The sequence below is a fragment of the Pogoniulus pusillus genome, chromosome 7 (assembly GCF_015220805.1).
Source record: "Pogoniulus pusillus isolate bPogPus1 chromosome 7, bPogPus1.pri, whole genome shotgun sequence".
NCBI classification, from domain to species: Eukaryota; Metazoa; Chordata; class Aves; order Piciformes; family Lybiidae; genus Pogoniulus; species Pogoniulus pusillus.
Window position 1 is genome coordinate 22,532,926 of NC_087270.1, and position 17,391 is coordinate 22,550,316.

General features: G+C 42.1%; 1 long non-coding RNA gene across 1 annotated transcript in view; it reads left to right on the forward strand.

Annotated features, from left to right (window-relative positions):
- LOC135176831 (uncharacterized) overlaps nucleotides 1-10,805 on the forward strand; it is a 28,969-nt gene extending 18,164 nt beyond the window's left edge. Inside the window, exon 3 of the long non-coding RNA XR_010302850.1 lies at nucleotides 10,416-10,805. This is a non-coding gene — a long non-coding RNA (uncharacterized LOC135176831). The remainder of the gene's footprint in view (nucleotides 1-10,415) is intronic.
- The last annotated feature ends 6,586 nt before the right edge of the window (nucleotides 10,806-17,391 follow it).

A 17,391-nucleotide genomic window follows, 5' to 3' on the forward strand; every position in this document is an offset into this window, starting at 1 on the left:
TGTTGTCCACCCCCTGTTACCTCCCACAATGATGATTAATGGAATGCTCTAGACTTTTTTTGAACTCTTGGTTTTTCCTCTTAGTTCCTGATTATTTTAATTCTGCCAGACCCTTTTTCATATCCTTTCCTCGTCTGCCTCTAATTTACAGTATATCATTTCTCCTACTCTGACCCCTCATTTCCATTCCTGTAACGTTCCATGTTCTTTCTTGGAGCCTGAGCTGAGCACACAGACCAGTTAAAATGAAAATATACTTTCCAGATTTTAGTACTCTTAATTATTTTATTTTAAATGAAGCTGAGGCATCAATCAGACTGTTCTCTAAATCCCAGTCACATCAGCAGCTGAATGAAAATATCAGTTATTCTCTCCCATTCCCAGCCTACTTGCCTTTAAATGGTATTATCACAGCAAATATTAGGAGTTTAGACATGTCCATAGTCTTTTGTTGAAAAGCTCTTGCAAACAAGTCAAGGGAGATGCAACTGAAATCCTAATATCTTGTGAAGTAATGTTAACGATGGGTCTGGCACATGTGAGCATTCAGACAGGAGGCTGTCAAATCCCATGAGGTTGAAAGTGAGAAATATATTTGAAAGAAAAAAAAACTAATCATAGAAATATCAAGTCGAGAAAAAGGAGTTTTTCAGGCTGAGCAGCGCTGGCTCCTAGGGCTGGTTCTCAGCTCTAGCACCAACTCACTTCTTGTCTGCAACCAGGGATTTCTGAAGAGCCTCACAGAGATTGAGTATGTCCAGTGGTTGTATTCTGGCCTCTCCAATGGCCTCAACATTTTTCAAAGTCAGGAGTGCCCAGAGCTGCTAGAGACGAATTAGGGCTGTGGATGCTCAGCTTTGCTGGGAACTGGGTCCAGAGTGCCTCAGGTTGCTTACTCCAAAACAAAAAATGGGTGGTGATATTGTAGCCACCTTCTAATCTCCCTTCATTTTTCTTCCCTGTTAGATAGCAGAGATGCTGCAGACATTGGAAGTTATCTAGGAGACAAAGCTGTGTTAAAGAGATAGATATTTAGTGTATAATCTGCTTAGAGACCTTAGCTGAGCTTTTGGACATCATGTGTTTTAGCTCATGGCAGAAACACAGAGTGGACATTAAGACACCTTTTGATTCCAGGCTTCTCATCTAAGGCAAATCTGTGAGGTCCCTGTGTGACCAGTGGGGAGGTCCACTTCCAGAGACTGATTTAATGACTTTCCTGAATCAGATTTTTCTGGTAATTTTTACTACACCTAAGGCCTCTTTCATATACTTCCCTGATTTGTCTGCAGTTTGCAATCTATTATTTCTCCTCCTCTAACCTGTTTTCTGCATAACCATGAGCACAAAGGAAATTTGGAAGGCTAACACAGGCACTTCAATACCCTCCATATAATGAAAGACAGTTTAAACTAAATAGGCAAAATGACAGGGAAGGATGCTGGAGAGGACAAAGTAATTTGCAGTCAGTCAGTTACAGATTTAGGAGTGTAATTGTCTCCTGAGGTCTAGTCCAAGGCTTTCTTTCCAGTGGACTGTGCATTCTCTCCTTAGTGGGCATACCTGTGCATACCTTACTGGCAGTGTGTACCAGTAGCCAAGCTTACATTAGGGATCCATTTCTATTATTTCTCCTGAACAAGTTTTTTGTTATTTTCCCCCCACCCCCTTAACTTAGCATGGAAATGAGCCAAAGAAAGTCTGCAGTTTTTATTGCTTCTATTTCCCCTTTAATACATTGCTATTTCTGTTTTTATTATTCCCCTTTTTTCTTCTGCTAAACTCCAAGGGGATGAAGATGCATGAGAGGCAACGTTAAGAGCTTTATCAAACTTCTGTCTAATAATAATGAGATTTGCAATGGGCTTCTAAAGGACACAGATCAGAACCACTTACTATAATGGCACTCCAAAGTAATGAAGCTTCAAGTGGTTCTTGTTAGATATGAAGCTATCAGAGAGTCCGAACTCGTCTAATATCCTGCTGCTGGAGCAAAGGCAGGCAGGCAGGCACTGATGCTGGGAAAGGTTTTGTTTCAAACCCAGGCAAAGCAGCTTGATGCCTGTGTTGTTTGGATTTGTGGGACTCCAGGTGTGCAGCTCTGGCTCGCCCTCCCATTAAACCTCTAAATAAAGGTTCTAATAAATTTCCATTAAAATAAGTAGTAACCACATTTAATGACCAGTTTGTTTGAGTGTTAACAGCCTGCTAGCTAACAAACTGGTCATTAACTGCTCCAACTTGTTTAAATAATCCCTTAACATCAGGGTACTTGTGTAAAAATCTCTGTCCCATGCTTTCCTTCTTTATATATATATATATATAATTTGACAATATTGTCATCCGGTTTGATCCTTTCTTCTTTGATTGTTCCATTCCCCCCCGTGAGTATTTTCAGTTTGTGTATTAACATGGCAGTTTTATTTCCTTCTGTATTTTTTTTCTGCCTCCCTGTATTTTTTCCAGATTTATCTTAAAATCTCTGCTTGTTCAGTGAATTAGGTGACAAGCCCCTAGAGGTAAATTCAACTATGGAACATAAAACTCACAGCTCAGTGGAGCTGTGGGCTACATCCTGATTATGTACAGAATTCAGATGAGCTTGGGGAACATGTTTGTGTGCTGTTAGAGGAAGCAAAATTAATGTCTCTCAATCTTACAAAAATACCAATGCCTTCCTGCATGTTCAGCAGAACAACTTATGTCTAGACTTACATCACATTCACAGAAGAGGATTCTGTGTTTTGAAGGCCTAATTTTGATTTACCATTTGTTTTATACCACAATTTGTGCTGGCTTCATCCTATGAAAGGAGGAAGAGAGTCAGTTCAGTTCAAATAAAATGCTAAGCTTAGGCCAACACTCAGATTAAAGTTGAAATCAGCTGCTCCTGGGGTGATAAATTGTGGGGGGAAAAAAGTAGAGAAAGGGAAAGATGATTTCAAAAATATTTTTTGTGTTCATTTTTTCTGATGCCATGCTAAAGCTGGTAAGCAAGGGTGAGTAGCACCTCAGCATGTTACCCAAGTGTCTCCTTACCTTAGAGCAGGATCAGTGAAAACTCTGTCAGACTTGGCATGTCTGCCTAACCTATTCTTTAAAGGTGTCCAGGAGCAGCTGCCCTGCAGCTTTCTTGGGCCTTTTGTTCTTGTACTTTGCTATTCTTGTTACTGTAAATGCCAGTCTGGAATTGTTCTGCTGCAGTGTAAGCCCACCAGTTGTTACCCTGCTCTGAAGCTACAGTCACAAATGATTTATTCTTTGTTGCAAGATGCCATGGACTTTAAAATGCTGTCACATCTCCCTGAGTCTTCTTCTCCATAGGCTAAATAATCTCAAATCTCTGCCTTCAGTGGATCTACATCTTCCTTAAGACGTAGGACTCAAACCTGGTCCCAGTATTGCAGACAAGATCTGACTATGCTTAACACAGAGACTGCATCAGGTATCTTGGAAATTAGATTTCTGTTTTTTAATTGCAGTACAAACTGTCCCTTATTTTCCAGGAGAATTAGCATGTCCTGCTCAGGATCAGCTGCAGTCCTCTGATGCCTCTGTGAAGATGAATTCCTACAACCCTTTATTTTTGCAGCTTGTCATTTCTTCCTGACTTATACTTGTCCTATTCAATTTCTGTTTCTTTCCCCCTTTTTTTTTTCTTCTTCTTTTCTCTTTTTTCTCTCAGTGCATCAAGCTGCTGTAATGTGGGGACCTATAGTCATGGAGTTGCCACTACAGCTTTGCAGATGTAAAAGCTCTGGGTTACTTGGAAATACATGCAGAAATGTGTGTGCTTCCTATATAACAAACAGCTTTTAAAGCAGTTTAGTGTCATTCATTGCAGGTTTTACAGCTCACTTACTGTCTCCCTCAATAGCTAATAAAATAGACTGTAAAACCTCACATTTTTGTAGGCCAAACCAGAGGATACTTCTGTTGTTCTGTTTCATTATAAAAATAAGGTTTGTGATTGAGTCTTCCATCTGTTTGCCTGGGTACAAGTCCCTCCACCATAATTTTTGAATGCATTTCTTCAATAATTTGAAGCAGGGCCTGACACCTCACGTAGAGTGAGAATTTCAGGACTTTGGTGAAAACTTGAGTGGATGGAGGGAAGGGCATCAAGCCATCTTGGACAAGGAAAAAGCCAGAAGGCAATTCTCACCTGCCTTTTCCTGCCTGGCAGTCAGAATGGGTGGAAAGGGACCACAGACTGGTGCTGGGGGAAATATAGACTGGTAGAGACTGGAAGAAACCTTCAGACATCATCGAGTCCAACCCCCACTGTCAAACCAGAATCACCTAGGGCAAGTCATGCAGAAACACATACAGATGGGTCCTGAAAGTCTCCAGAGAAGGAGACTCCACTCCAATATCTGCTTCTATCTATTGCCCCTATGGTGTCCTATCACAGGACACCATGGAAAAGAGCCTGGCACCTTGTTCTTGACACCCATCCTTCAGATATTTGTAAGCATTAATAAAAGCTCCTCTTAGTCTTCTCTTTTTCAGACTAAACTACTCCAGATCTCTCATGAGACAGAATGGAAATAGGAAGGTTATTGTGGTGGCTGTGGGCTGGAAAGGTGCATGCCAGATCTGTCATCCACTGGAAACAAAACAGCAGTCATACCAAAGAAGCCATTTGCTTTGTCAGAGGTTGATTTTGCAAAAGGAAAATAAAAGCCAGAGTTGTTTGTAGCATTTGAGGAGTGGAAAGGATTTTTCAAAGCTTTGTGGAGATAGCTGGGGCTTGTGCCACCTTTACAAAGCCAGTGTAGGCACTTCTCTAGGTAGCCCTGTGGTGGATAGAAATGGACTATTAAAAATGACTACTTCTAGACTTAGCATGTGATCTATCTATCTACCTACCTATCTATCTAATTGTTAAATTTTGAGCTCTCACAGATGTCTCCGTGTACTCCACAGAGGAGCGAGCTCCTCTTGTCATCCCTTAACCGTGAGCCAATGTTAATATATGCACATTTGAGGATCAGTGTCTATGTATGCTTTACAATGGCCATGTCCAGCAGTTGAAACAGATGCAGTTCAAGGCTCCTGATCCTAGGATGTCATCTGATTTTTTTTCCATTTGCATCCTGTTACAGTGGGAAGTGGACTGGAAGAAATTCAGCACTTGGGTGATTTATTGCTGCACTTTAGCATTGTCAGCTCAGCTATGCACCATCTAAAGCTCTTCTTCAGCAGCAGACTTTCATTGTAAATAAACTGTCCAGCTCGACTGAGATGTCTTGTGAAAATAAACACAGTGCTTAAAGGGCTGCATATGCTTCTTTACAGAGGGGCTGCAGAGTTGAAACCTGCGCTGCAGATTCTCAAATTCATCTTTAGACAGAGATGACACATTTCATCAATTGGATGAGTGCAGGTCCTCAGGGTGCCCTAAAAAAATCCCTTGTAAAAACTTCGAAGGACACTGTGACTCCCTGGAATAGAGAGGCTGGAGTTTTGGCTTTGTGGACTTTACATAAAGTAACAATTTCCAAAGTGTTCTTTCTTCTGGGAGAGTTGCAAGTGTAAATTCCTGGGACAGATCAAAGGGCTGAGTCTTAAAGTCCTTGAATAAGTAACGTGCTGTTCTTGTGCACTGGGGCAGGTAAGCTGGAGGTTTTTTTTTTAATCTAATGAGACATATTATCACCTTGCATCCCCCACCTCAATAGTGTAAAATGAAGCAGCTTTAGAGAAATCATCTGTATTGCAAGCCTTAAGAAAAGTCTTGAAAGGCCCATGCAAAACTGGAAGATGTGGCAGAACCGTGACATTTGATAAATTAGTTTCTTCCCTTTTGGTTTGGGCAGTCATCTGGCTTTAAATTACATAGAGAGGAGTTATTTCCATTGTACAGCTGGGAGCAGAGAGGACTTACAGCTTCAGCAAGCTGTTGGATGATACTGGAAGAAGAACCTACACAGTCTTATTGGAACATACTTACTTCTAGATGCATGCTTCCATGACTTGCTGAACTGAGACCTAAGCACCACGTTTTCTTAAGCAGGTTTTCCTCTCTGTCTACCCTGCTCTGGCGAGACCATATCTGGAGTATTGTGTCCAGCTCTGGGATCCTCAGTGCTAGAGAGACAGGGATAAACTAGAGAGTGTCCAATGCAAGCTACAAGGATGATGATAGAACTGGAACATCTGTCTGATGAGGAAAGGCTGAGAGAACTGGAGCTGTTTAGCCTGGAAAAGACAAGACTGAGAAAAGATCATATTAATGTTTATAAATATCTGAAGTGTGGGTGTCAAGATGGTGCTAGACTCTTTTCAGTGATGTCCTGTGATAGGACAAGAGGCAATGGATACAAACTGGAACACAGGAAACTCCTTGTCAACATAAGGAAAGATTTCTGTGCTGTGAGAGTGACAGCATCGGAGGAGGCCACACAGAGAGATTGTGGAGTCTCCTTCTCTAGAGACTTCCAAGACCCATCTGGATGTGCTCCTGTGTGGCATGCCTCAAGTGATCCTGCTTTGGCAGTGGAGAGGGGTTTGGACTCAATCTCTGAAGGGCTTTTCCAACCCTTGCCACTCTATGATTCTATGTTTTCAAGGATACTTACAGTGTTACCAGAGCGGAGGTGGCAAACACCTGCTGTCTTACTCAAGCAGAGAGTTATGGCTGTTACATAAGGAAAGGGTAGCTGTGTCTCTGTCACTAGAAGAAGTGACTGTTAATCACTGTTACTAAAGACTCATCTTCTGTCTTTTTGGGTTTTGTTCTTTTTCTTTCTTGGTTGTCAGTCCATCAGTGAATGGTTTCTTCATGCCAGAATCTAATGATAGTGACTTATTTCATTTTACTTAGGGAGCAAAGATGGGGAAATGATTCACAACCCATGTGTAGCTTGGGCAAGGAGGAAAGTAGGAAAGAAGTTGCCTTCCATATAGCTGGTCAGTATTGGTTGGATCACCACAAGTTACGTGCCTGCCTGCAGATCTTCTGCATTAGTTGTGCCTCACATTGAGCAGATGTTTGGACTATTCTGGTCACTCTTCACCTTTGTCTGCAAGGTGCATCAATCACTGTAATTATAATGGGACATGGAGCCAACAACTGAAGGAGAAAAATCAACCCAATCCTAGGAACAATCTTTCTTGATGAATTTTTCCCCCTAAATCGAAACAATTTGCTGGGTAACCCAGCTGGGGTTCATATGCTTTTGATTACTGTGGGCTATTTAGCTTTACAAAATGACATGCTGCTTAATGGACTTTTAATGGTTATAGGTTTCTCTCTCTTTCTCTCTCTCTCTCTCTTTTTTTTTTCTTTTTCTAATGAGCTTCACCAGCTTGTTACTAATGCCCTGTGGAAATCTGGCAAAGGGCCAGATTTTATGTTACAAATTTTCTGGTTTTCACACAGCCTAAGTGCAACCCATGCAGCCAGTGGGGATGTCTGTGTTACCAATCATACTCTAATGCCATTAAATAAAAAGGAGGGGGAAAAAAAGAGCTAATTGAGTACCCTGCAGTCCTAATAATGGCATACGCAAGGATGATATAATTAACACTTGGCTGCTGAAGTCTTGCAAGAAGTCCAGTCTGTGGTTCAGCCTTTGAAAGATGGAGTTTCCTACAGCTCACTGTGTTCCCCTTGGTTACTGCCAGGTTGATGTGGCAAATGAAGGTTATGCCACTGTCAAGAGACTGATAAGGTGGTGTCCTTCTCAACAGTGAACTGGAAACATGAAAGCTGGGAAGGGACTTTTTGCAAGAGCTTATAGTGATAAAATGGGGGGAGATGGATTTAAGATGGAAGAGGGCAGATTTAGACTGGATATTAGGAAGAAATTCTTTACAGTGTCAGTGATGTGGTACTGAAACATGTTGCCCAGGGAGGCTGTGGATGTCCCCTCCCTGGAGAGATGTTCACGATCTGGTTGGACATGTCCTTGAGGAACCTGGTTTAGTGGAAGATGGCCCTGCCCATGGCAGGGGTGTTGGAACTAGATGGCCTTTAACGCTCCTTCCAACCCAAACCACTCTATGATTCTATGATTTTGCTAAACATAAGTGCCTAAATCTTCAACAGTGACTATGCATCAGCTTTCAAACGGTCCCTCTTTAAAGGACCTTGATTATTTTCATATAGTGTCCCCTCAGAGCTTCTGAAAAACCATGGCTTTTTTGTTTGCTTATTGTTTTTAATTTTTTTTTTTTATTTGAAGGAGCTTCCCATTCTGCAGTCACTAACTGATACTGGAAATGAGCTAATGCTACCAGAAAGTCTTGGCAGAAATCTGGGTGTTGCTTTTGACTGCTTTTGATTTTAATTGTTTTATGTTTTTAGCTGTTTTAATTTGCTAGTACCACAGATCCCTTCACGTTGTGTATTCCCTAATAGGAGTGATAATTCTTACTGAACTTTACAGTTCTGCTTAAAGTCTCTGTTGAGCCTGGACTGTAAAAATGGCTTGGGCACAAGCCCTGTCTGAGGTGGCAATTTTAGATGGGCCTTAGGTAGAAGCTTTGTGCTGTGATTGTTCATGGTGTGGATATGCCAAGTTGTGGCTAATGGCCGAGGTTCAAGAGGAGCTTTGTTCTCTCACCTGGCTGGGTCTATGTGGTTTTTGGAAGCCAGCCTTGCTGTAATATTGGTTTGCTGAGAGGGTCAAGAATCACATGAAGCTTTGACTTCTGTAAGGAGCTGTGTTGTTTTTCAACTCTCAGTAAGTAGTTGGAAAATACTGGGGCATGTCCCTGGTTACTGCAGTGTGACAGCACTCCTGCAGAACTGGTGCAAGTTTATAGTGAACAGATCACAGAATGTCTGGCCTCTGCCTTCCTTCAGCAAACAGCAAGCTCAAGCACCAGATGGAGTAGCACCAGTGTGAAGAGTGGTACTGTTCCAGCTCAGAATCCAACTTGCAGGGTGCATGCTTAAAGAAAAAAAAAAATTACTGTGTTGTCCTGGGCAGGTGTTGCTGTTTATGTTTTGCTGAGAATAAGAAACCACATTTCTCTTAATTAGGAAGTGGATGATCTTGCTCAGGAAATGGATGAGAATTTGGTAAACTGCCATCCCAGGACAAATACAAAGGAAGTGTAACAAATGTTCAAGCAGTTCTTTGGAAAGGAATAGAAAGTAATAAAAGGAAGAACTTCCAGCTTTGTGCCTTGAGCCTAGGACATATTCAGGTCAGATTCATGGCTTTTAGGATAGACAAAACTCAGCTGACCTCAACTGTGTTCCTGTTAGAGCCAATTTTAATCCCAGGCCTTCATGTGTGAAGAGATTGCACTGCCTGTGCAGCTGAAGCCTAGGCAGGATTCTTCAACTATGGTTAAGAACACTGTCGTGGTGGTTTTTTTTAGGCACTTCCTCAGGCCTATGCTCTAGGAGGCTCTTGACAGCATGGCTTGAATCTCCATAGCTTCTTCACAAGTAAATTTGCATGTATGGAATTCAGTGAAATTCTGAAATGACAAAGACACTGTCGCAAAGTGCCCTCAGCTCTTGGTTAGCAGGGGCAATGGGCAGGAAAGAGCTGGAATAACCTACAGAGAGGAAAACTGTTCACAGTGCGATGTATGTGCAGCTTCAGCTATCAGAACGTAATTACAGTGGCAGTGGAGCATCACTGAGGCAAACTGCAGAGGTCCAGAATTATTGGCCTGAGCTGGTAAATGTGCATAACTTGGTTGTCAGTGAGTGCAGAGAGTGCTTCCAGGCTGGTTTCAGCTCATGAAGAACACCTACAGCATCTCTACTGTCATGATTCCCTATCTTGGAGATGTCATCTACAGACAAATCAAGAGCCGATTGTAGTTACATTTCTTCCTTACATAACTACAGTTTATTTTCAGTTACCACTGTGAAAACAAACAAATAAACAGAAAAAAGCCCCAACAATCCATGCCAAAAATCCCTTCAAATCCCAACAGAAAACATTGTGATAAAATACCAGGTGAGTCTGCTACTTTATTGAATTCCTGTAGTTGATACAAATATTTTATTCCCTATTTTCTTCTGCTCTTAGGCCACAGAACTTCTCTATGATGAAACCAGAACAGGCAATAGCATTCCTATGGATGGTTTAAACTCAGAGAAATAATCCACAAGTACTTATCTGAATTTTTGAATTACATTAGGTTTTGTCCTTTTTATACTCACTTCAGAAGAATGTTCCTACCAGAACATGAAATTGCCCAAATATTCCCCAAACCAGTGAATTCAAAAAAATATCAGAAGTTATTTCAAGGAGATAAATTTCAAATCCTTGACCTGAGTGTCAGTGTCCAGTCAAAATTGGTCATGCATCAGATATAGACAGATGTGCTACCAGCCAGCTGTTGGAAACTGTAAATGATAGTTGAGTGATGCCTGTGTAATTTATCTGCAGGCAGATAAAAGGAAGCCATCATTCATGAAGCAAAATTCTCCATTACAGGTCACATTCAATTTAAGGACAAGCAGCAACTGATAAGATGTACAGGTATGGAAGCCTAGTCTCAGTGATTTTAACAACAGTGCTTTCAAACTTTGCTACCAAGGGTATCACCACCTGGATGGCCCCACCCTTTTCAGAGTGGCAAAACAGGATGCTTAGTGCTACTTCAGTGGCCCCAGTTTGCTTCCTTGCGCAATGGCAATCCTTGAGGGTTTGAAATGTGTGGCCAGCTGTGGTGGGCAGCACCCAAGACCTCAAGGTGTGCTCAGGCCTACAGTCTTGGCAGCACAAATCATCTGATCTGGAGCTGCTGCCTCTAGGTTTGCCAGAGACATAATTAATGTGTGACATGAGCATGTCCTGAATGGTGGACAGCATAAGCAGTGATAATGGTTGCCCAGGGAGGTGGTGGAGTCACCGTCCCTGAAGGCATTGAAGAAACGTGTGCATGTGGCACTTCGTTACATGGTTTAGTGGTCGTGGTGGGGTTTGCTTGATGGTTTGACCTGATAACCTATAAAGCTTGCAAGCAATTCTATGTTTTTATGATTCTATGGTGTGTGGTCATTGGTGTGATAGATTTAGTTACAGAAATAAAATCCCACTGAGTCCAGAAGGTTCAAAGACAGCACAAATGTTTGTAGTGTGCTGCTTGGAACCACTACTGTTTGCTTTTTGTCATCCATGTGTGGCTCAAACACTGCTCTAGCGGCCTCAGGAGTGCACATGTAAGTGGGTGTTCTTTTTTCCTCCTCTCTTCTCTCCAGACTATCTTTTAAGGTTTTACATAATTTACATGGAACTAATTTGTTCCACATTTTAATAATTTCCTGTGTAAGGAGGAAGAGCATGGGACTTTGCTGCTGTACTCTGAACATATCTGCAAATATATTGCTATGCTGTTGGGCTGAATCTGACCTGTTCAGGATGAGATTTCTCAAAAGGAGCCACATTTCTTTATAAAAGGAGTATATTAACATGATTCTATTTATTTCAATTTTTAAAAAAGCTTTGAAAGCCACCATCACATTCTCTGGGGATCTTAGTGTAGGAAGAGCCTTGGATCCTTGTACACATACATATTTTTCAAGTCAGTGGATTAATCATAGAATTAAACTCTCCTCCATTTTATTTATTAATGAATACTGCACTGAGGTCTACTGAAATGAATAGAAATGTTGATATTAAATGGCAGCAATTTTAGGTCTATCTCTACAAGAAGTCTTATGAGGAGCAGCTGAGGAAACTGAGCTTGTTTAGTCTGAAGAAGAGGCTGAGGGGAGACCTTACTGCTCCTAGCAGCTCCCTGAAAGGAGGTTGGAGTTAAGTGGTGTACATAGAATCATAGAATCAACCAGGTTGGAAAAGACCTCCAAGATCAGCCAGTCCAACCTTATCACCCAGCCCTGTCCAATCAACTAGACCATGGCACTAAGTGCCTTGTGCAGTCTTCTCTTGAACACCTCCAGGGATGGTGTTCCACCTCTCTGGGCAGCCCATTCCAATTGCAAATCACTCTCTCTGGGAAGAACTTCCTTCTAACATCCAGCCTAAACCTGCCCTGGCACAACTTGAGACTGTGTCCCCTTGTTCTATTGCTGGTTGCCTGGGAGAAGAGACCGACCCGCACCTGGATACAGCCTCCCTCAGGTAGTTGTAGACAGTGACATGGTCTCCCCTGAGTCTCCTCTTCTTGCATGTCATTAGGCCCACCATCTTCATGGCAAGGTTTGAATCTATCCTGCTTACTTTCTTGCTGCTTCTTGTGTTAGAAATTAATATTTGCTTATAAATTATGAATATTAATTTCTGTATGAATATTTTTTTATTGCTAATAGTAAAAAAATCAGGAAAATTCCCTGAGATTCTTTGGATTTTTCAGTTGACATGAGGTAGTTGCACAAAGAGTATTTATCAACACAGAATTAAACAGTGTAAACAATCATAACTTGGAAAATAGGAATGTGAAAACGGAAATTCTAACTATGCTTATGGAGTGTTAGCATTAACTCCAGCAGATGTACTCACAATGCTTTGGTCCCTGAGTAAGTTTCCTGTACAAAGAGGCTTCCAAAACTCATGATAATGATACTGAGGTAAAATACAAAATATTCCAGGCAGAGGGAAAGAGGGAAGAACTGAGTTGCTGCTGGGCTGCTAGTGCAAACTGCAAACACGTGGCTGCTGTGATTGGCAGTTAACAAGCCGTGAAGGGGGTGCTGCTCCCAGTGGAGGGGCAGTGCAGAAAGGCAGTGGTTTCTAAATTACCCCCCATTAAATACATCCCTTTGAAAATGAAACTAGCCAATAGGCACTAGCAGCATCGTTCTGGCCAATGAATTCAAACCTTCGTGCCTTGTGTGACCACACAGGCACTTTGAGGGGCAGCGCAAGACACTTGACATGTGGTGCTAAGACCCTAGCCCTCAAGGCTTTGTTGGAGCCAAGCCCTCCATTGCTTTGAGACCCTCAACAGGAGGAGGAGAGCAAGCGTTAAACCGGCCTGGCAGGATTTATGCCTTACGAGGACAATTCTACCCCAGCTGTTAGGCACTCAGAGGCATGGCTTTCCTACATAGTGCAGTTTTTGGGTAGGAGACCCCCTACAAAACCTGTTTCGGGCTTCTTGTATGGCAGGATGTAGCAGTGGCCATAAACAGCATTATTGCTTTTTTTTTTTCACAGAATATGGCCATTTTCTGTCTTTTTCAAACATTTGTTCTCTTCCTCTCTCTTTGAAATGGTCATAATATTCTTAAAACTTGACATATTTATTACATTAGCAGAAGAGTCTCCCTTTATTTACAGAAGAGCATAATTTTATGGGCTGTGAACAGAAAAGCTTTGTGTTCTGCCATGTCTCAGACCTTATTTGAACAAGGACTGCTTAGTTTCACCCTGTAGGCATCTTGGTGCCTTCTGAGATGCGGCTCCAAGCTTCTGTATAGTAGCTTGGACAAGGCTGGCTGGCAGGATGGCTTTGACCAGGCATCTACCAGTGCCTTAGCTGGGAGGTTTTTTTGAGGGTTGGTTTCAGCTGGTGGCCTTCCTGCTGCCTGTGGCAGATTTTAGGTGGTGAACCTACCAGAAGCCTGGCCAGGAGAGCTGATGTTTTGTATTAGGCAGCCTTTTTGAAGATTTGCTGGGGAGAAAATAAAACAAAGAACCTCAAAGCTTTTAATGAAAACAGGGACTTCCTGAAGATCAGTTCTATTTGCTGATATATTTATTTATTTATTTATTTCCCCCTGTAAAGCCTTGCGCATGACTTTGTCTGTCAGGAGAAGAAATAATCTGTCACTAAATTGTTGCTGTGACTAATACTCTGTGACTAAACATTGAGAGTCCTTCAGCTCTGGGAAAGTGCTCTAAAAGCAATGAACTGGGGATCCTCTCTAACAGAAAAAAAGAGAGGGGAAATGGTGATCCTTCCTACTTGTCTGACTCAAAGCAGCACTGGTACTGGTGTGAAGTTTTCCAGTATCTGATATGGCCAGTTGAATGATGTCCATCTGGGAAAGTCATGGGGAAGTGATGCTGTACTTTATCACCAATGCTGTCATTGACAAAACGTTTCCTATTCTACTCAGTGCCTTATCAAATACTAAATGAGATGCATTCCAAGTGGCTTTGAGGTTTGCATTGAATGCTGCAGTATGTAGGCTGGTGTCATTCTCCCACAAGAGCCAAGGAGTTTGTAAAGTAGCTATTAATCTCTTACAGTGGCCCTTGGTCCTAGAAATTACTTTTATGCCTTTTTTTCCCCCTCCGTTTCCTTCCTCATAGAATTTTGCTCTTTCTGGAACTGGTATATATTTGAGATACTGCTACACTGATAAATAAACTCTGAGGTCAGAGATAGGATGGCCTGCATCAAGGCACTGTCCTTTTTCTCTACCAGTTTGGGAATTTGGCTGGTGAGAACCTCAGTGTGGGGCATATGTGGGACGAGTCCTGGAGGTATCCTTCCAGCATTGACATGAAAGGAGGTGTAGTACAGTGGGGGTTGGTGTCTTCTCCCTAGTATCAGGTGACCAAATGAGAGGAAATGACCTGAAATTGTGCAAGGATAGGTTTAGGTTGGATACTAGGAAACATTTTTTTTGTGTAAGAGTGGTCAGGCATTGGAACAGGCTGTCTAGGGAGGTGGTGGATTCACCATCCCTGGAGGTGTTCAAGAAATGCATGCACATGGCACTTTGGGACATGGTTTAATGGCCATGGTGGTGTTAAGTTGATGGTTAGACTCTATGATCTTAGAGCTCTTTTCCAGCAGAAGCAATTCTATGATTCTAAGAGAGGCTCATATGTCCTCTCTGCAGTGGCTCCATCTTTATTTGTTTAAAACTGAGCTCTTTGGGATCTCAGACAAAAATATCTTGCCACTGAATCCTGCCTGAGGAGCATGAGGATGAACACAGCACTAAATCCATACACCTGGGATCCTAACTGGCAAAATCTATGTTTCCTCCAGGGTCAAACTGCAGAAAATTGAATCTTTTGGGTGCTGAGCTGAACCTTCAAAGCTGCAAAGCTCTGAGCTGTGCTTGTAACATTAGCACTGCTATCCTTTGGCTTTGAAAGCAGGCTTTATTTCCCTGGTTTGCTCCAGCAGTGTTTTCTAAATCTTCCCTCATTATGCAGCTGTAAAGACAGGGCAGCAGCCATGCTGCTGCTTGCTTGTTGCAACTCCCATGCAAGTCCAGCAAATGATAAACAAAAGTCTTTTGTATAATATTAATAAGCTTTCAGCACTTCTCAGTGTTGTCATCAGAGTAAATCATGTATATCAAAAGCCCTTCTATGTGAAAGTTTGTTTTCATATCTGGCCAAGCTTTTCTATTCAGGTCCTTTTATCATCTTGTAATAAAAATATTTGTTTATTTTGTCAATAGAGCTTCAGTCATGATACAGGAACCGCTTCCATGAATAGAGCAGCACTTTTCTAAGGAGCTTTCTTTCACATCACTTTGACTGGCCCCTCCTAGCTGCCAGTGGACTTTGAAATCCTGTTTACATTAAAACAATGGTAAGAGCTTCATAAATAAACAGGGGGCACCCATGCCTCAGAGCCATATTGTGACTGAAAAATCAGTTTTCTCCTGTGTAGGCTCTTCTATTTTATCTAGCTCATTGTGCTTTTGAGCCAAATTTAACACTAAAATTCCATCTTTATCCTTAATACATATCTCACATTCCATTGATGTGTCCTGCACTGAAAGTTTTGAATTATGCCATTGAGGTTGTGCTGTGTCAATATTTTAGAACCAAGAGATACTTGCTAACACAAACAAATACTTTTCCCTCTCTCAAGCTACAGGGATAACATCCTGTCAATACCTGTGAGTAAATAAAACCTTAGTACTGAGCAACTTTTTATGTGTTTTTAAGCTGCTGCTAACTTTCTGTTTGCTTTCTGGCTTCTCCTGTGCCTGTCTGCAAATGCTAGGTGATGGAATTGAGGAGATGATGGAGAGATTTAATGTGTTGGGTTGCCTAAGAAGTACTTGTGAGAGGTCTTTTAAATCTCTAAAATCTCAGGATTGATGCTAGCTTCTGGGCATTGCAGGAAAATTCCTTGTATGAAATTTTTAACCCTTTAACATTTATCCTTTCCAGCACCTTACTTTGTAATTACATGCTCAAAAATAGAAAGTAAAAGCACATGAGGACTCCAGAGTTTGAAAAGGCCTGGGTAACACTGAAATCAGAATTCAGCTAGCTCAAAGTCCATTCAAACTCTGAGTGGGTGTTGAGCTAATTGGTCAGGTGAGAAGCTGCATCTTTGCTCTTAGGCTGTGGCCATAGATCACAGGATGTTAGGGGTTAGAAGAGACCTCCACAGACCATTGAGTCCAATGCCACTGCTAGAGCAGGACCATAGAATCTAGCACAGGTCACACAGCAACACATCCAGGCAGGGCTTGAAAGTCTTCAGAGAAGGAGACTCCACAGCCTCTCTGGGCAACCTGTTCCAGTGCTCCATGAGCCTTACAGTAAAGAAGTTCTTCTTCATGTAGAGATGGAATTTGCTGTGATTGTAGTTTATATCATTGCCCCTTGTCCTATCTCAGGGTGCAACTGAGAAGAATTTGTCTCCTCCTTCTTGACCCTCAGATATTTATAAACATTGATTAGATCCCCTCTAAGTCTTTTCACCAGACCAAACAGCCCCAGGTCTCTCAGCCTCTCATCATAGGGCAGTGTTTCAATCTCTTAATCATCTTTGTAACCATCCCTTGGACTCTCTCCAGTAGGTCCCTGTCCTTCCTGGACTGGGGAGCCCAAAACTGAAAGTAATATTCCAGGTGAGGTCTCAGCAGGGAAGAATAGAAGTGGAGGAGAACCTCGCTTGATCTGCTGGACACACTTCTCTTAATGCACCCCAGGATCCCATTGGAGTTCTTGGCCACAAGGGCACATTGCTGTCCCATGGATACTTTGTTGGCCACCAGCACTCCCAGGTCCTTCTCCACAGGGCTGCTTTCCTCCCAGCCTGTACTGGTGCAGTTCATAGATGTGCTGAATGACCTGACCCACATAAGGCAGTGGTTTTAGTAACAAAATCAAGCTGTGGTCACTTCTATGTGACCTGAGAGCAGCAGAGTTTTGCACAGGCAGATGTGCTTAGCCGGAAAAATCTGCTTGTCACACCAGTTGTCATTTTGTTGGCCCTGTTCTTACCTTGCCTGCTAAGAGTGCCACAGAGCTGCATAATGAGTAGAATGTATATGAGTATAATAAATGCCTCTGGATGAAATGCAGTGTTTTCCTTCTGGAAAAATATACCCAGAATTTGTAGGAAATGCCTATAATCAAAGGAAATTGAGTTCTTTGTGTTGCATCAAGCTCTGACCTCAGAAACTTGATAAAATACTTATAGCTTAGACTATTTATATTCCCTCTTCCCCTCCACCTCCAGCCCCCCAAGTGAAACAATGACATCTCTAGCTGGCCTGACATCCTTTCCTGGCAC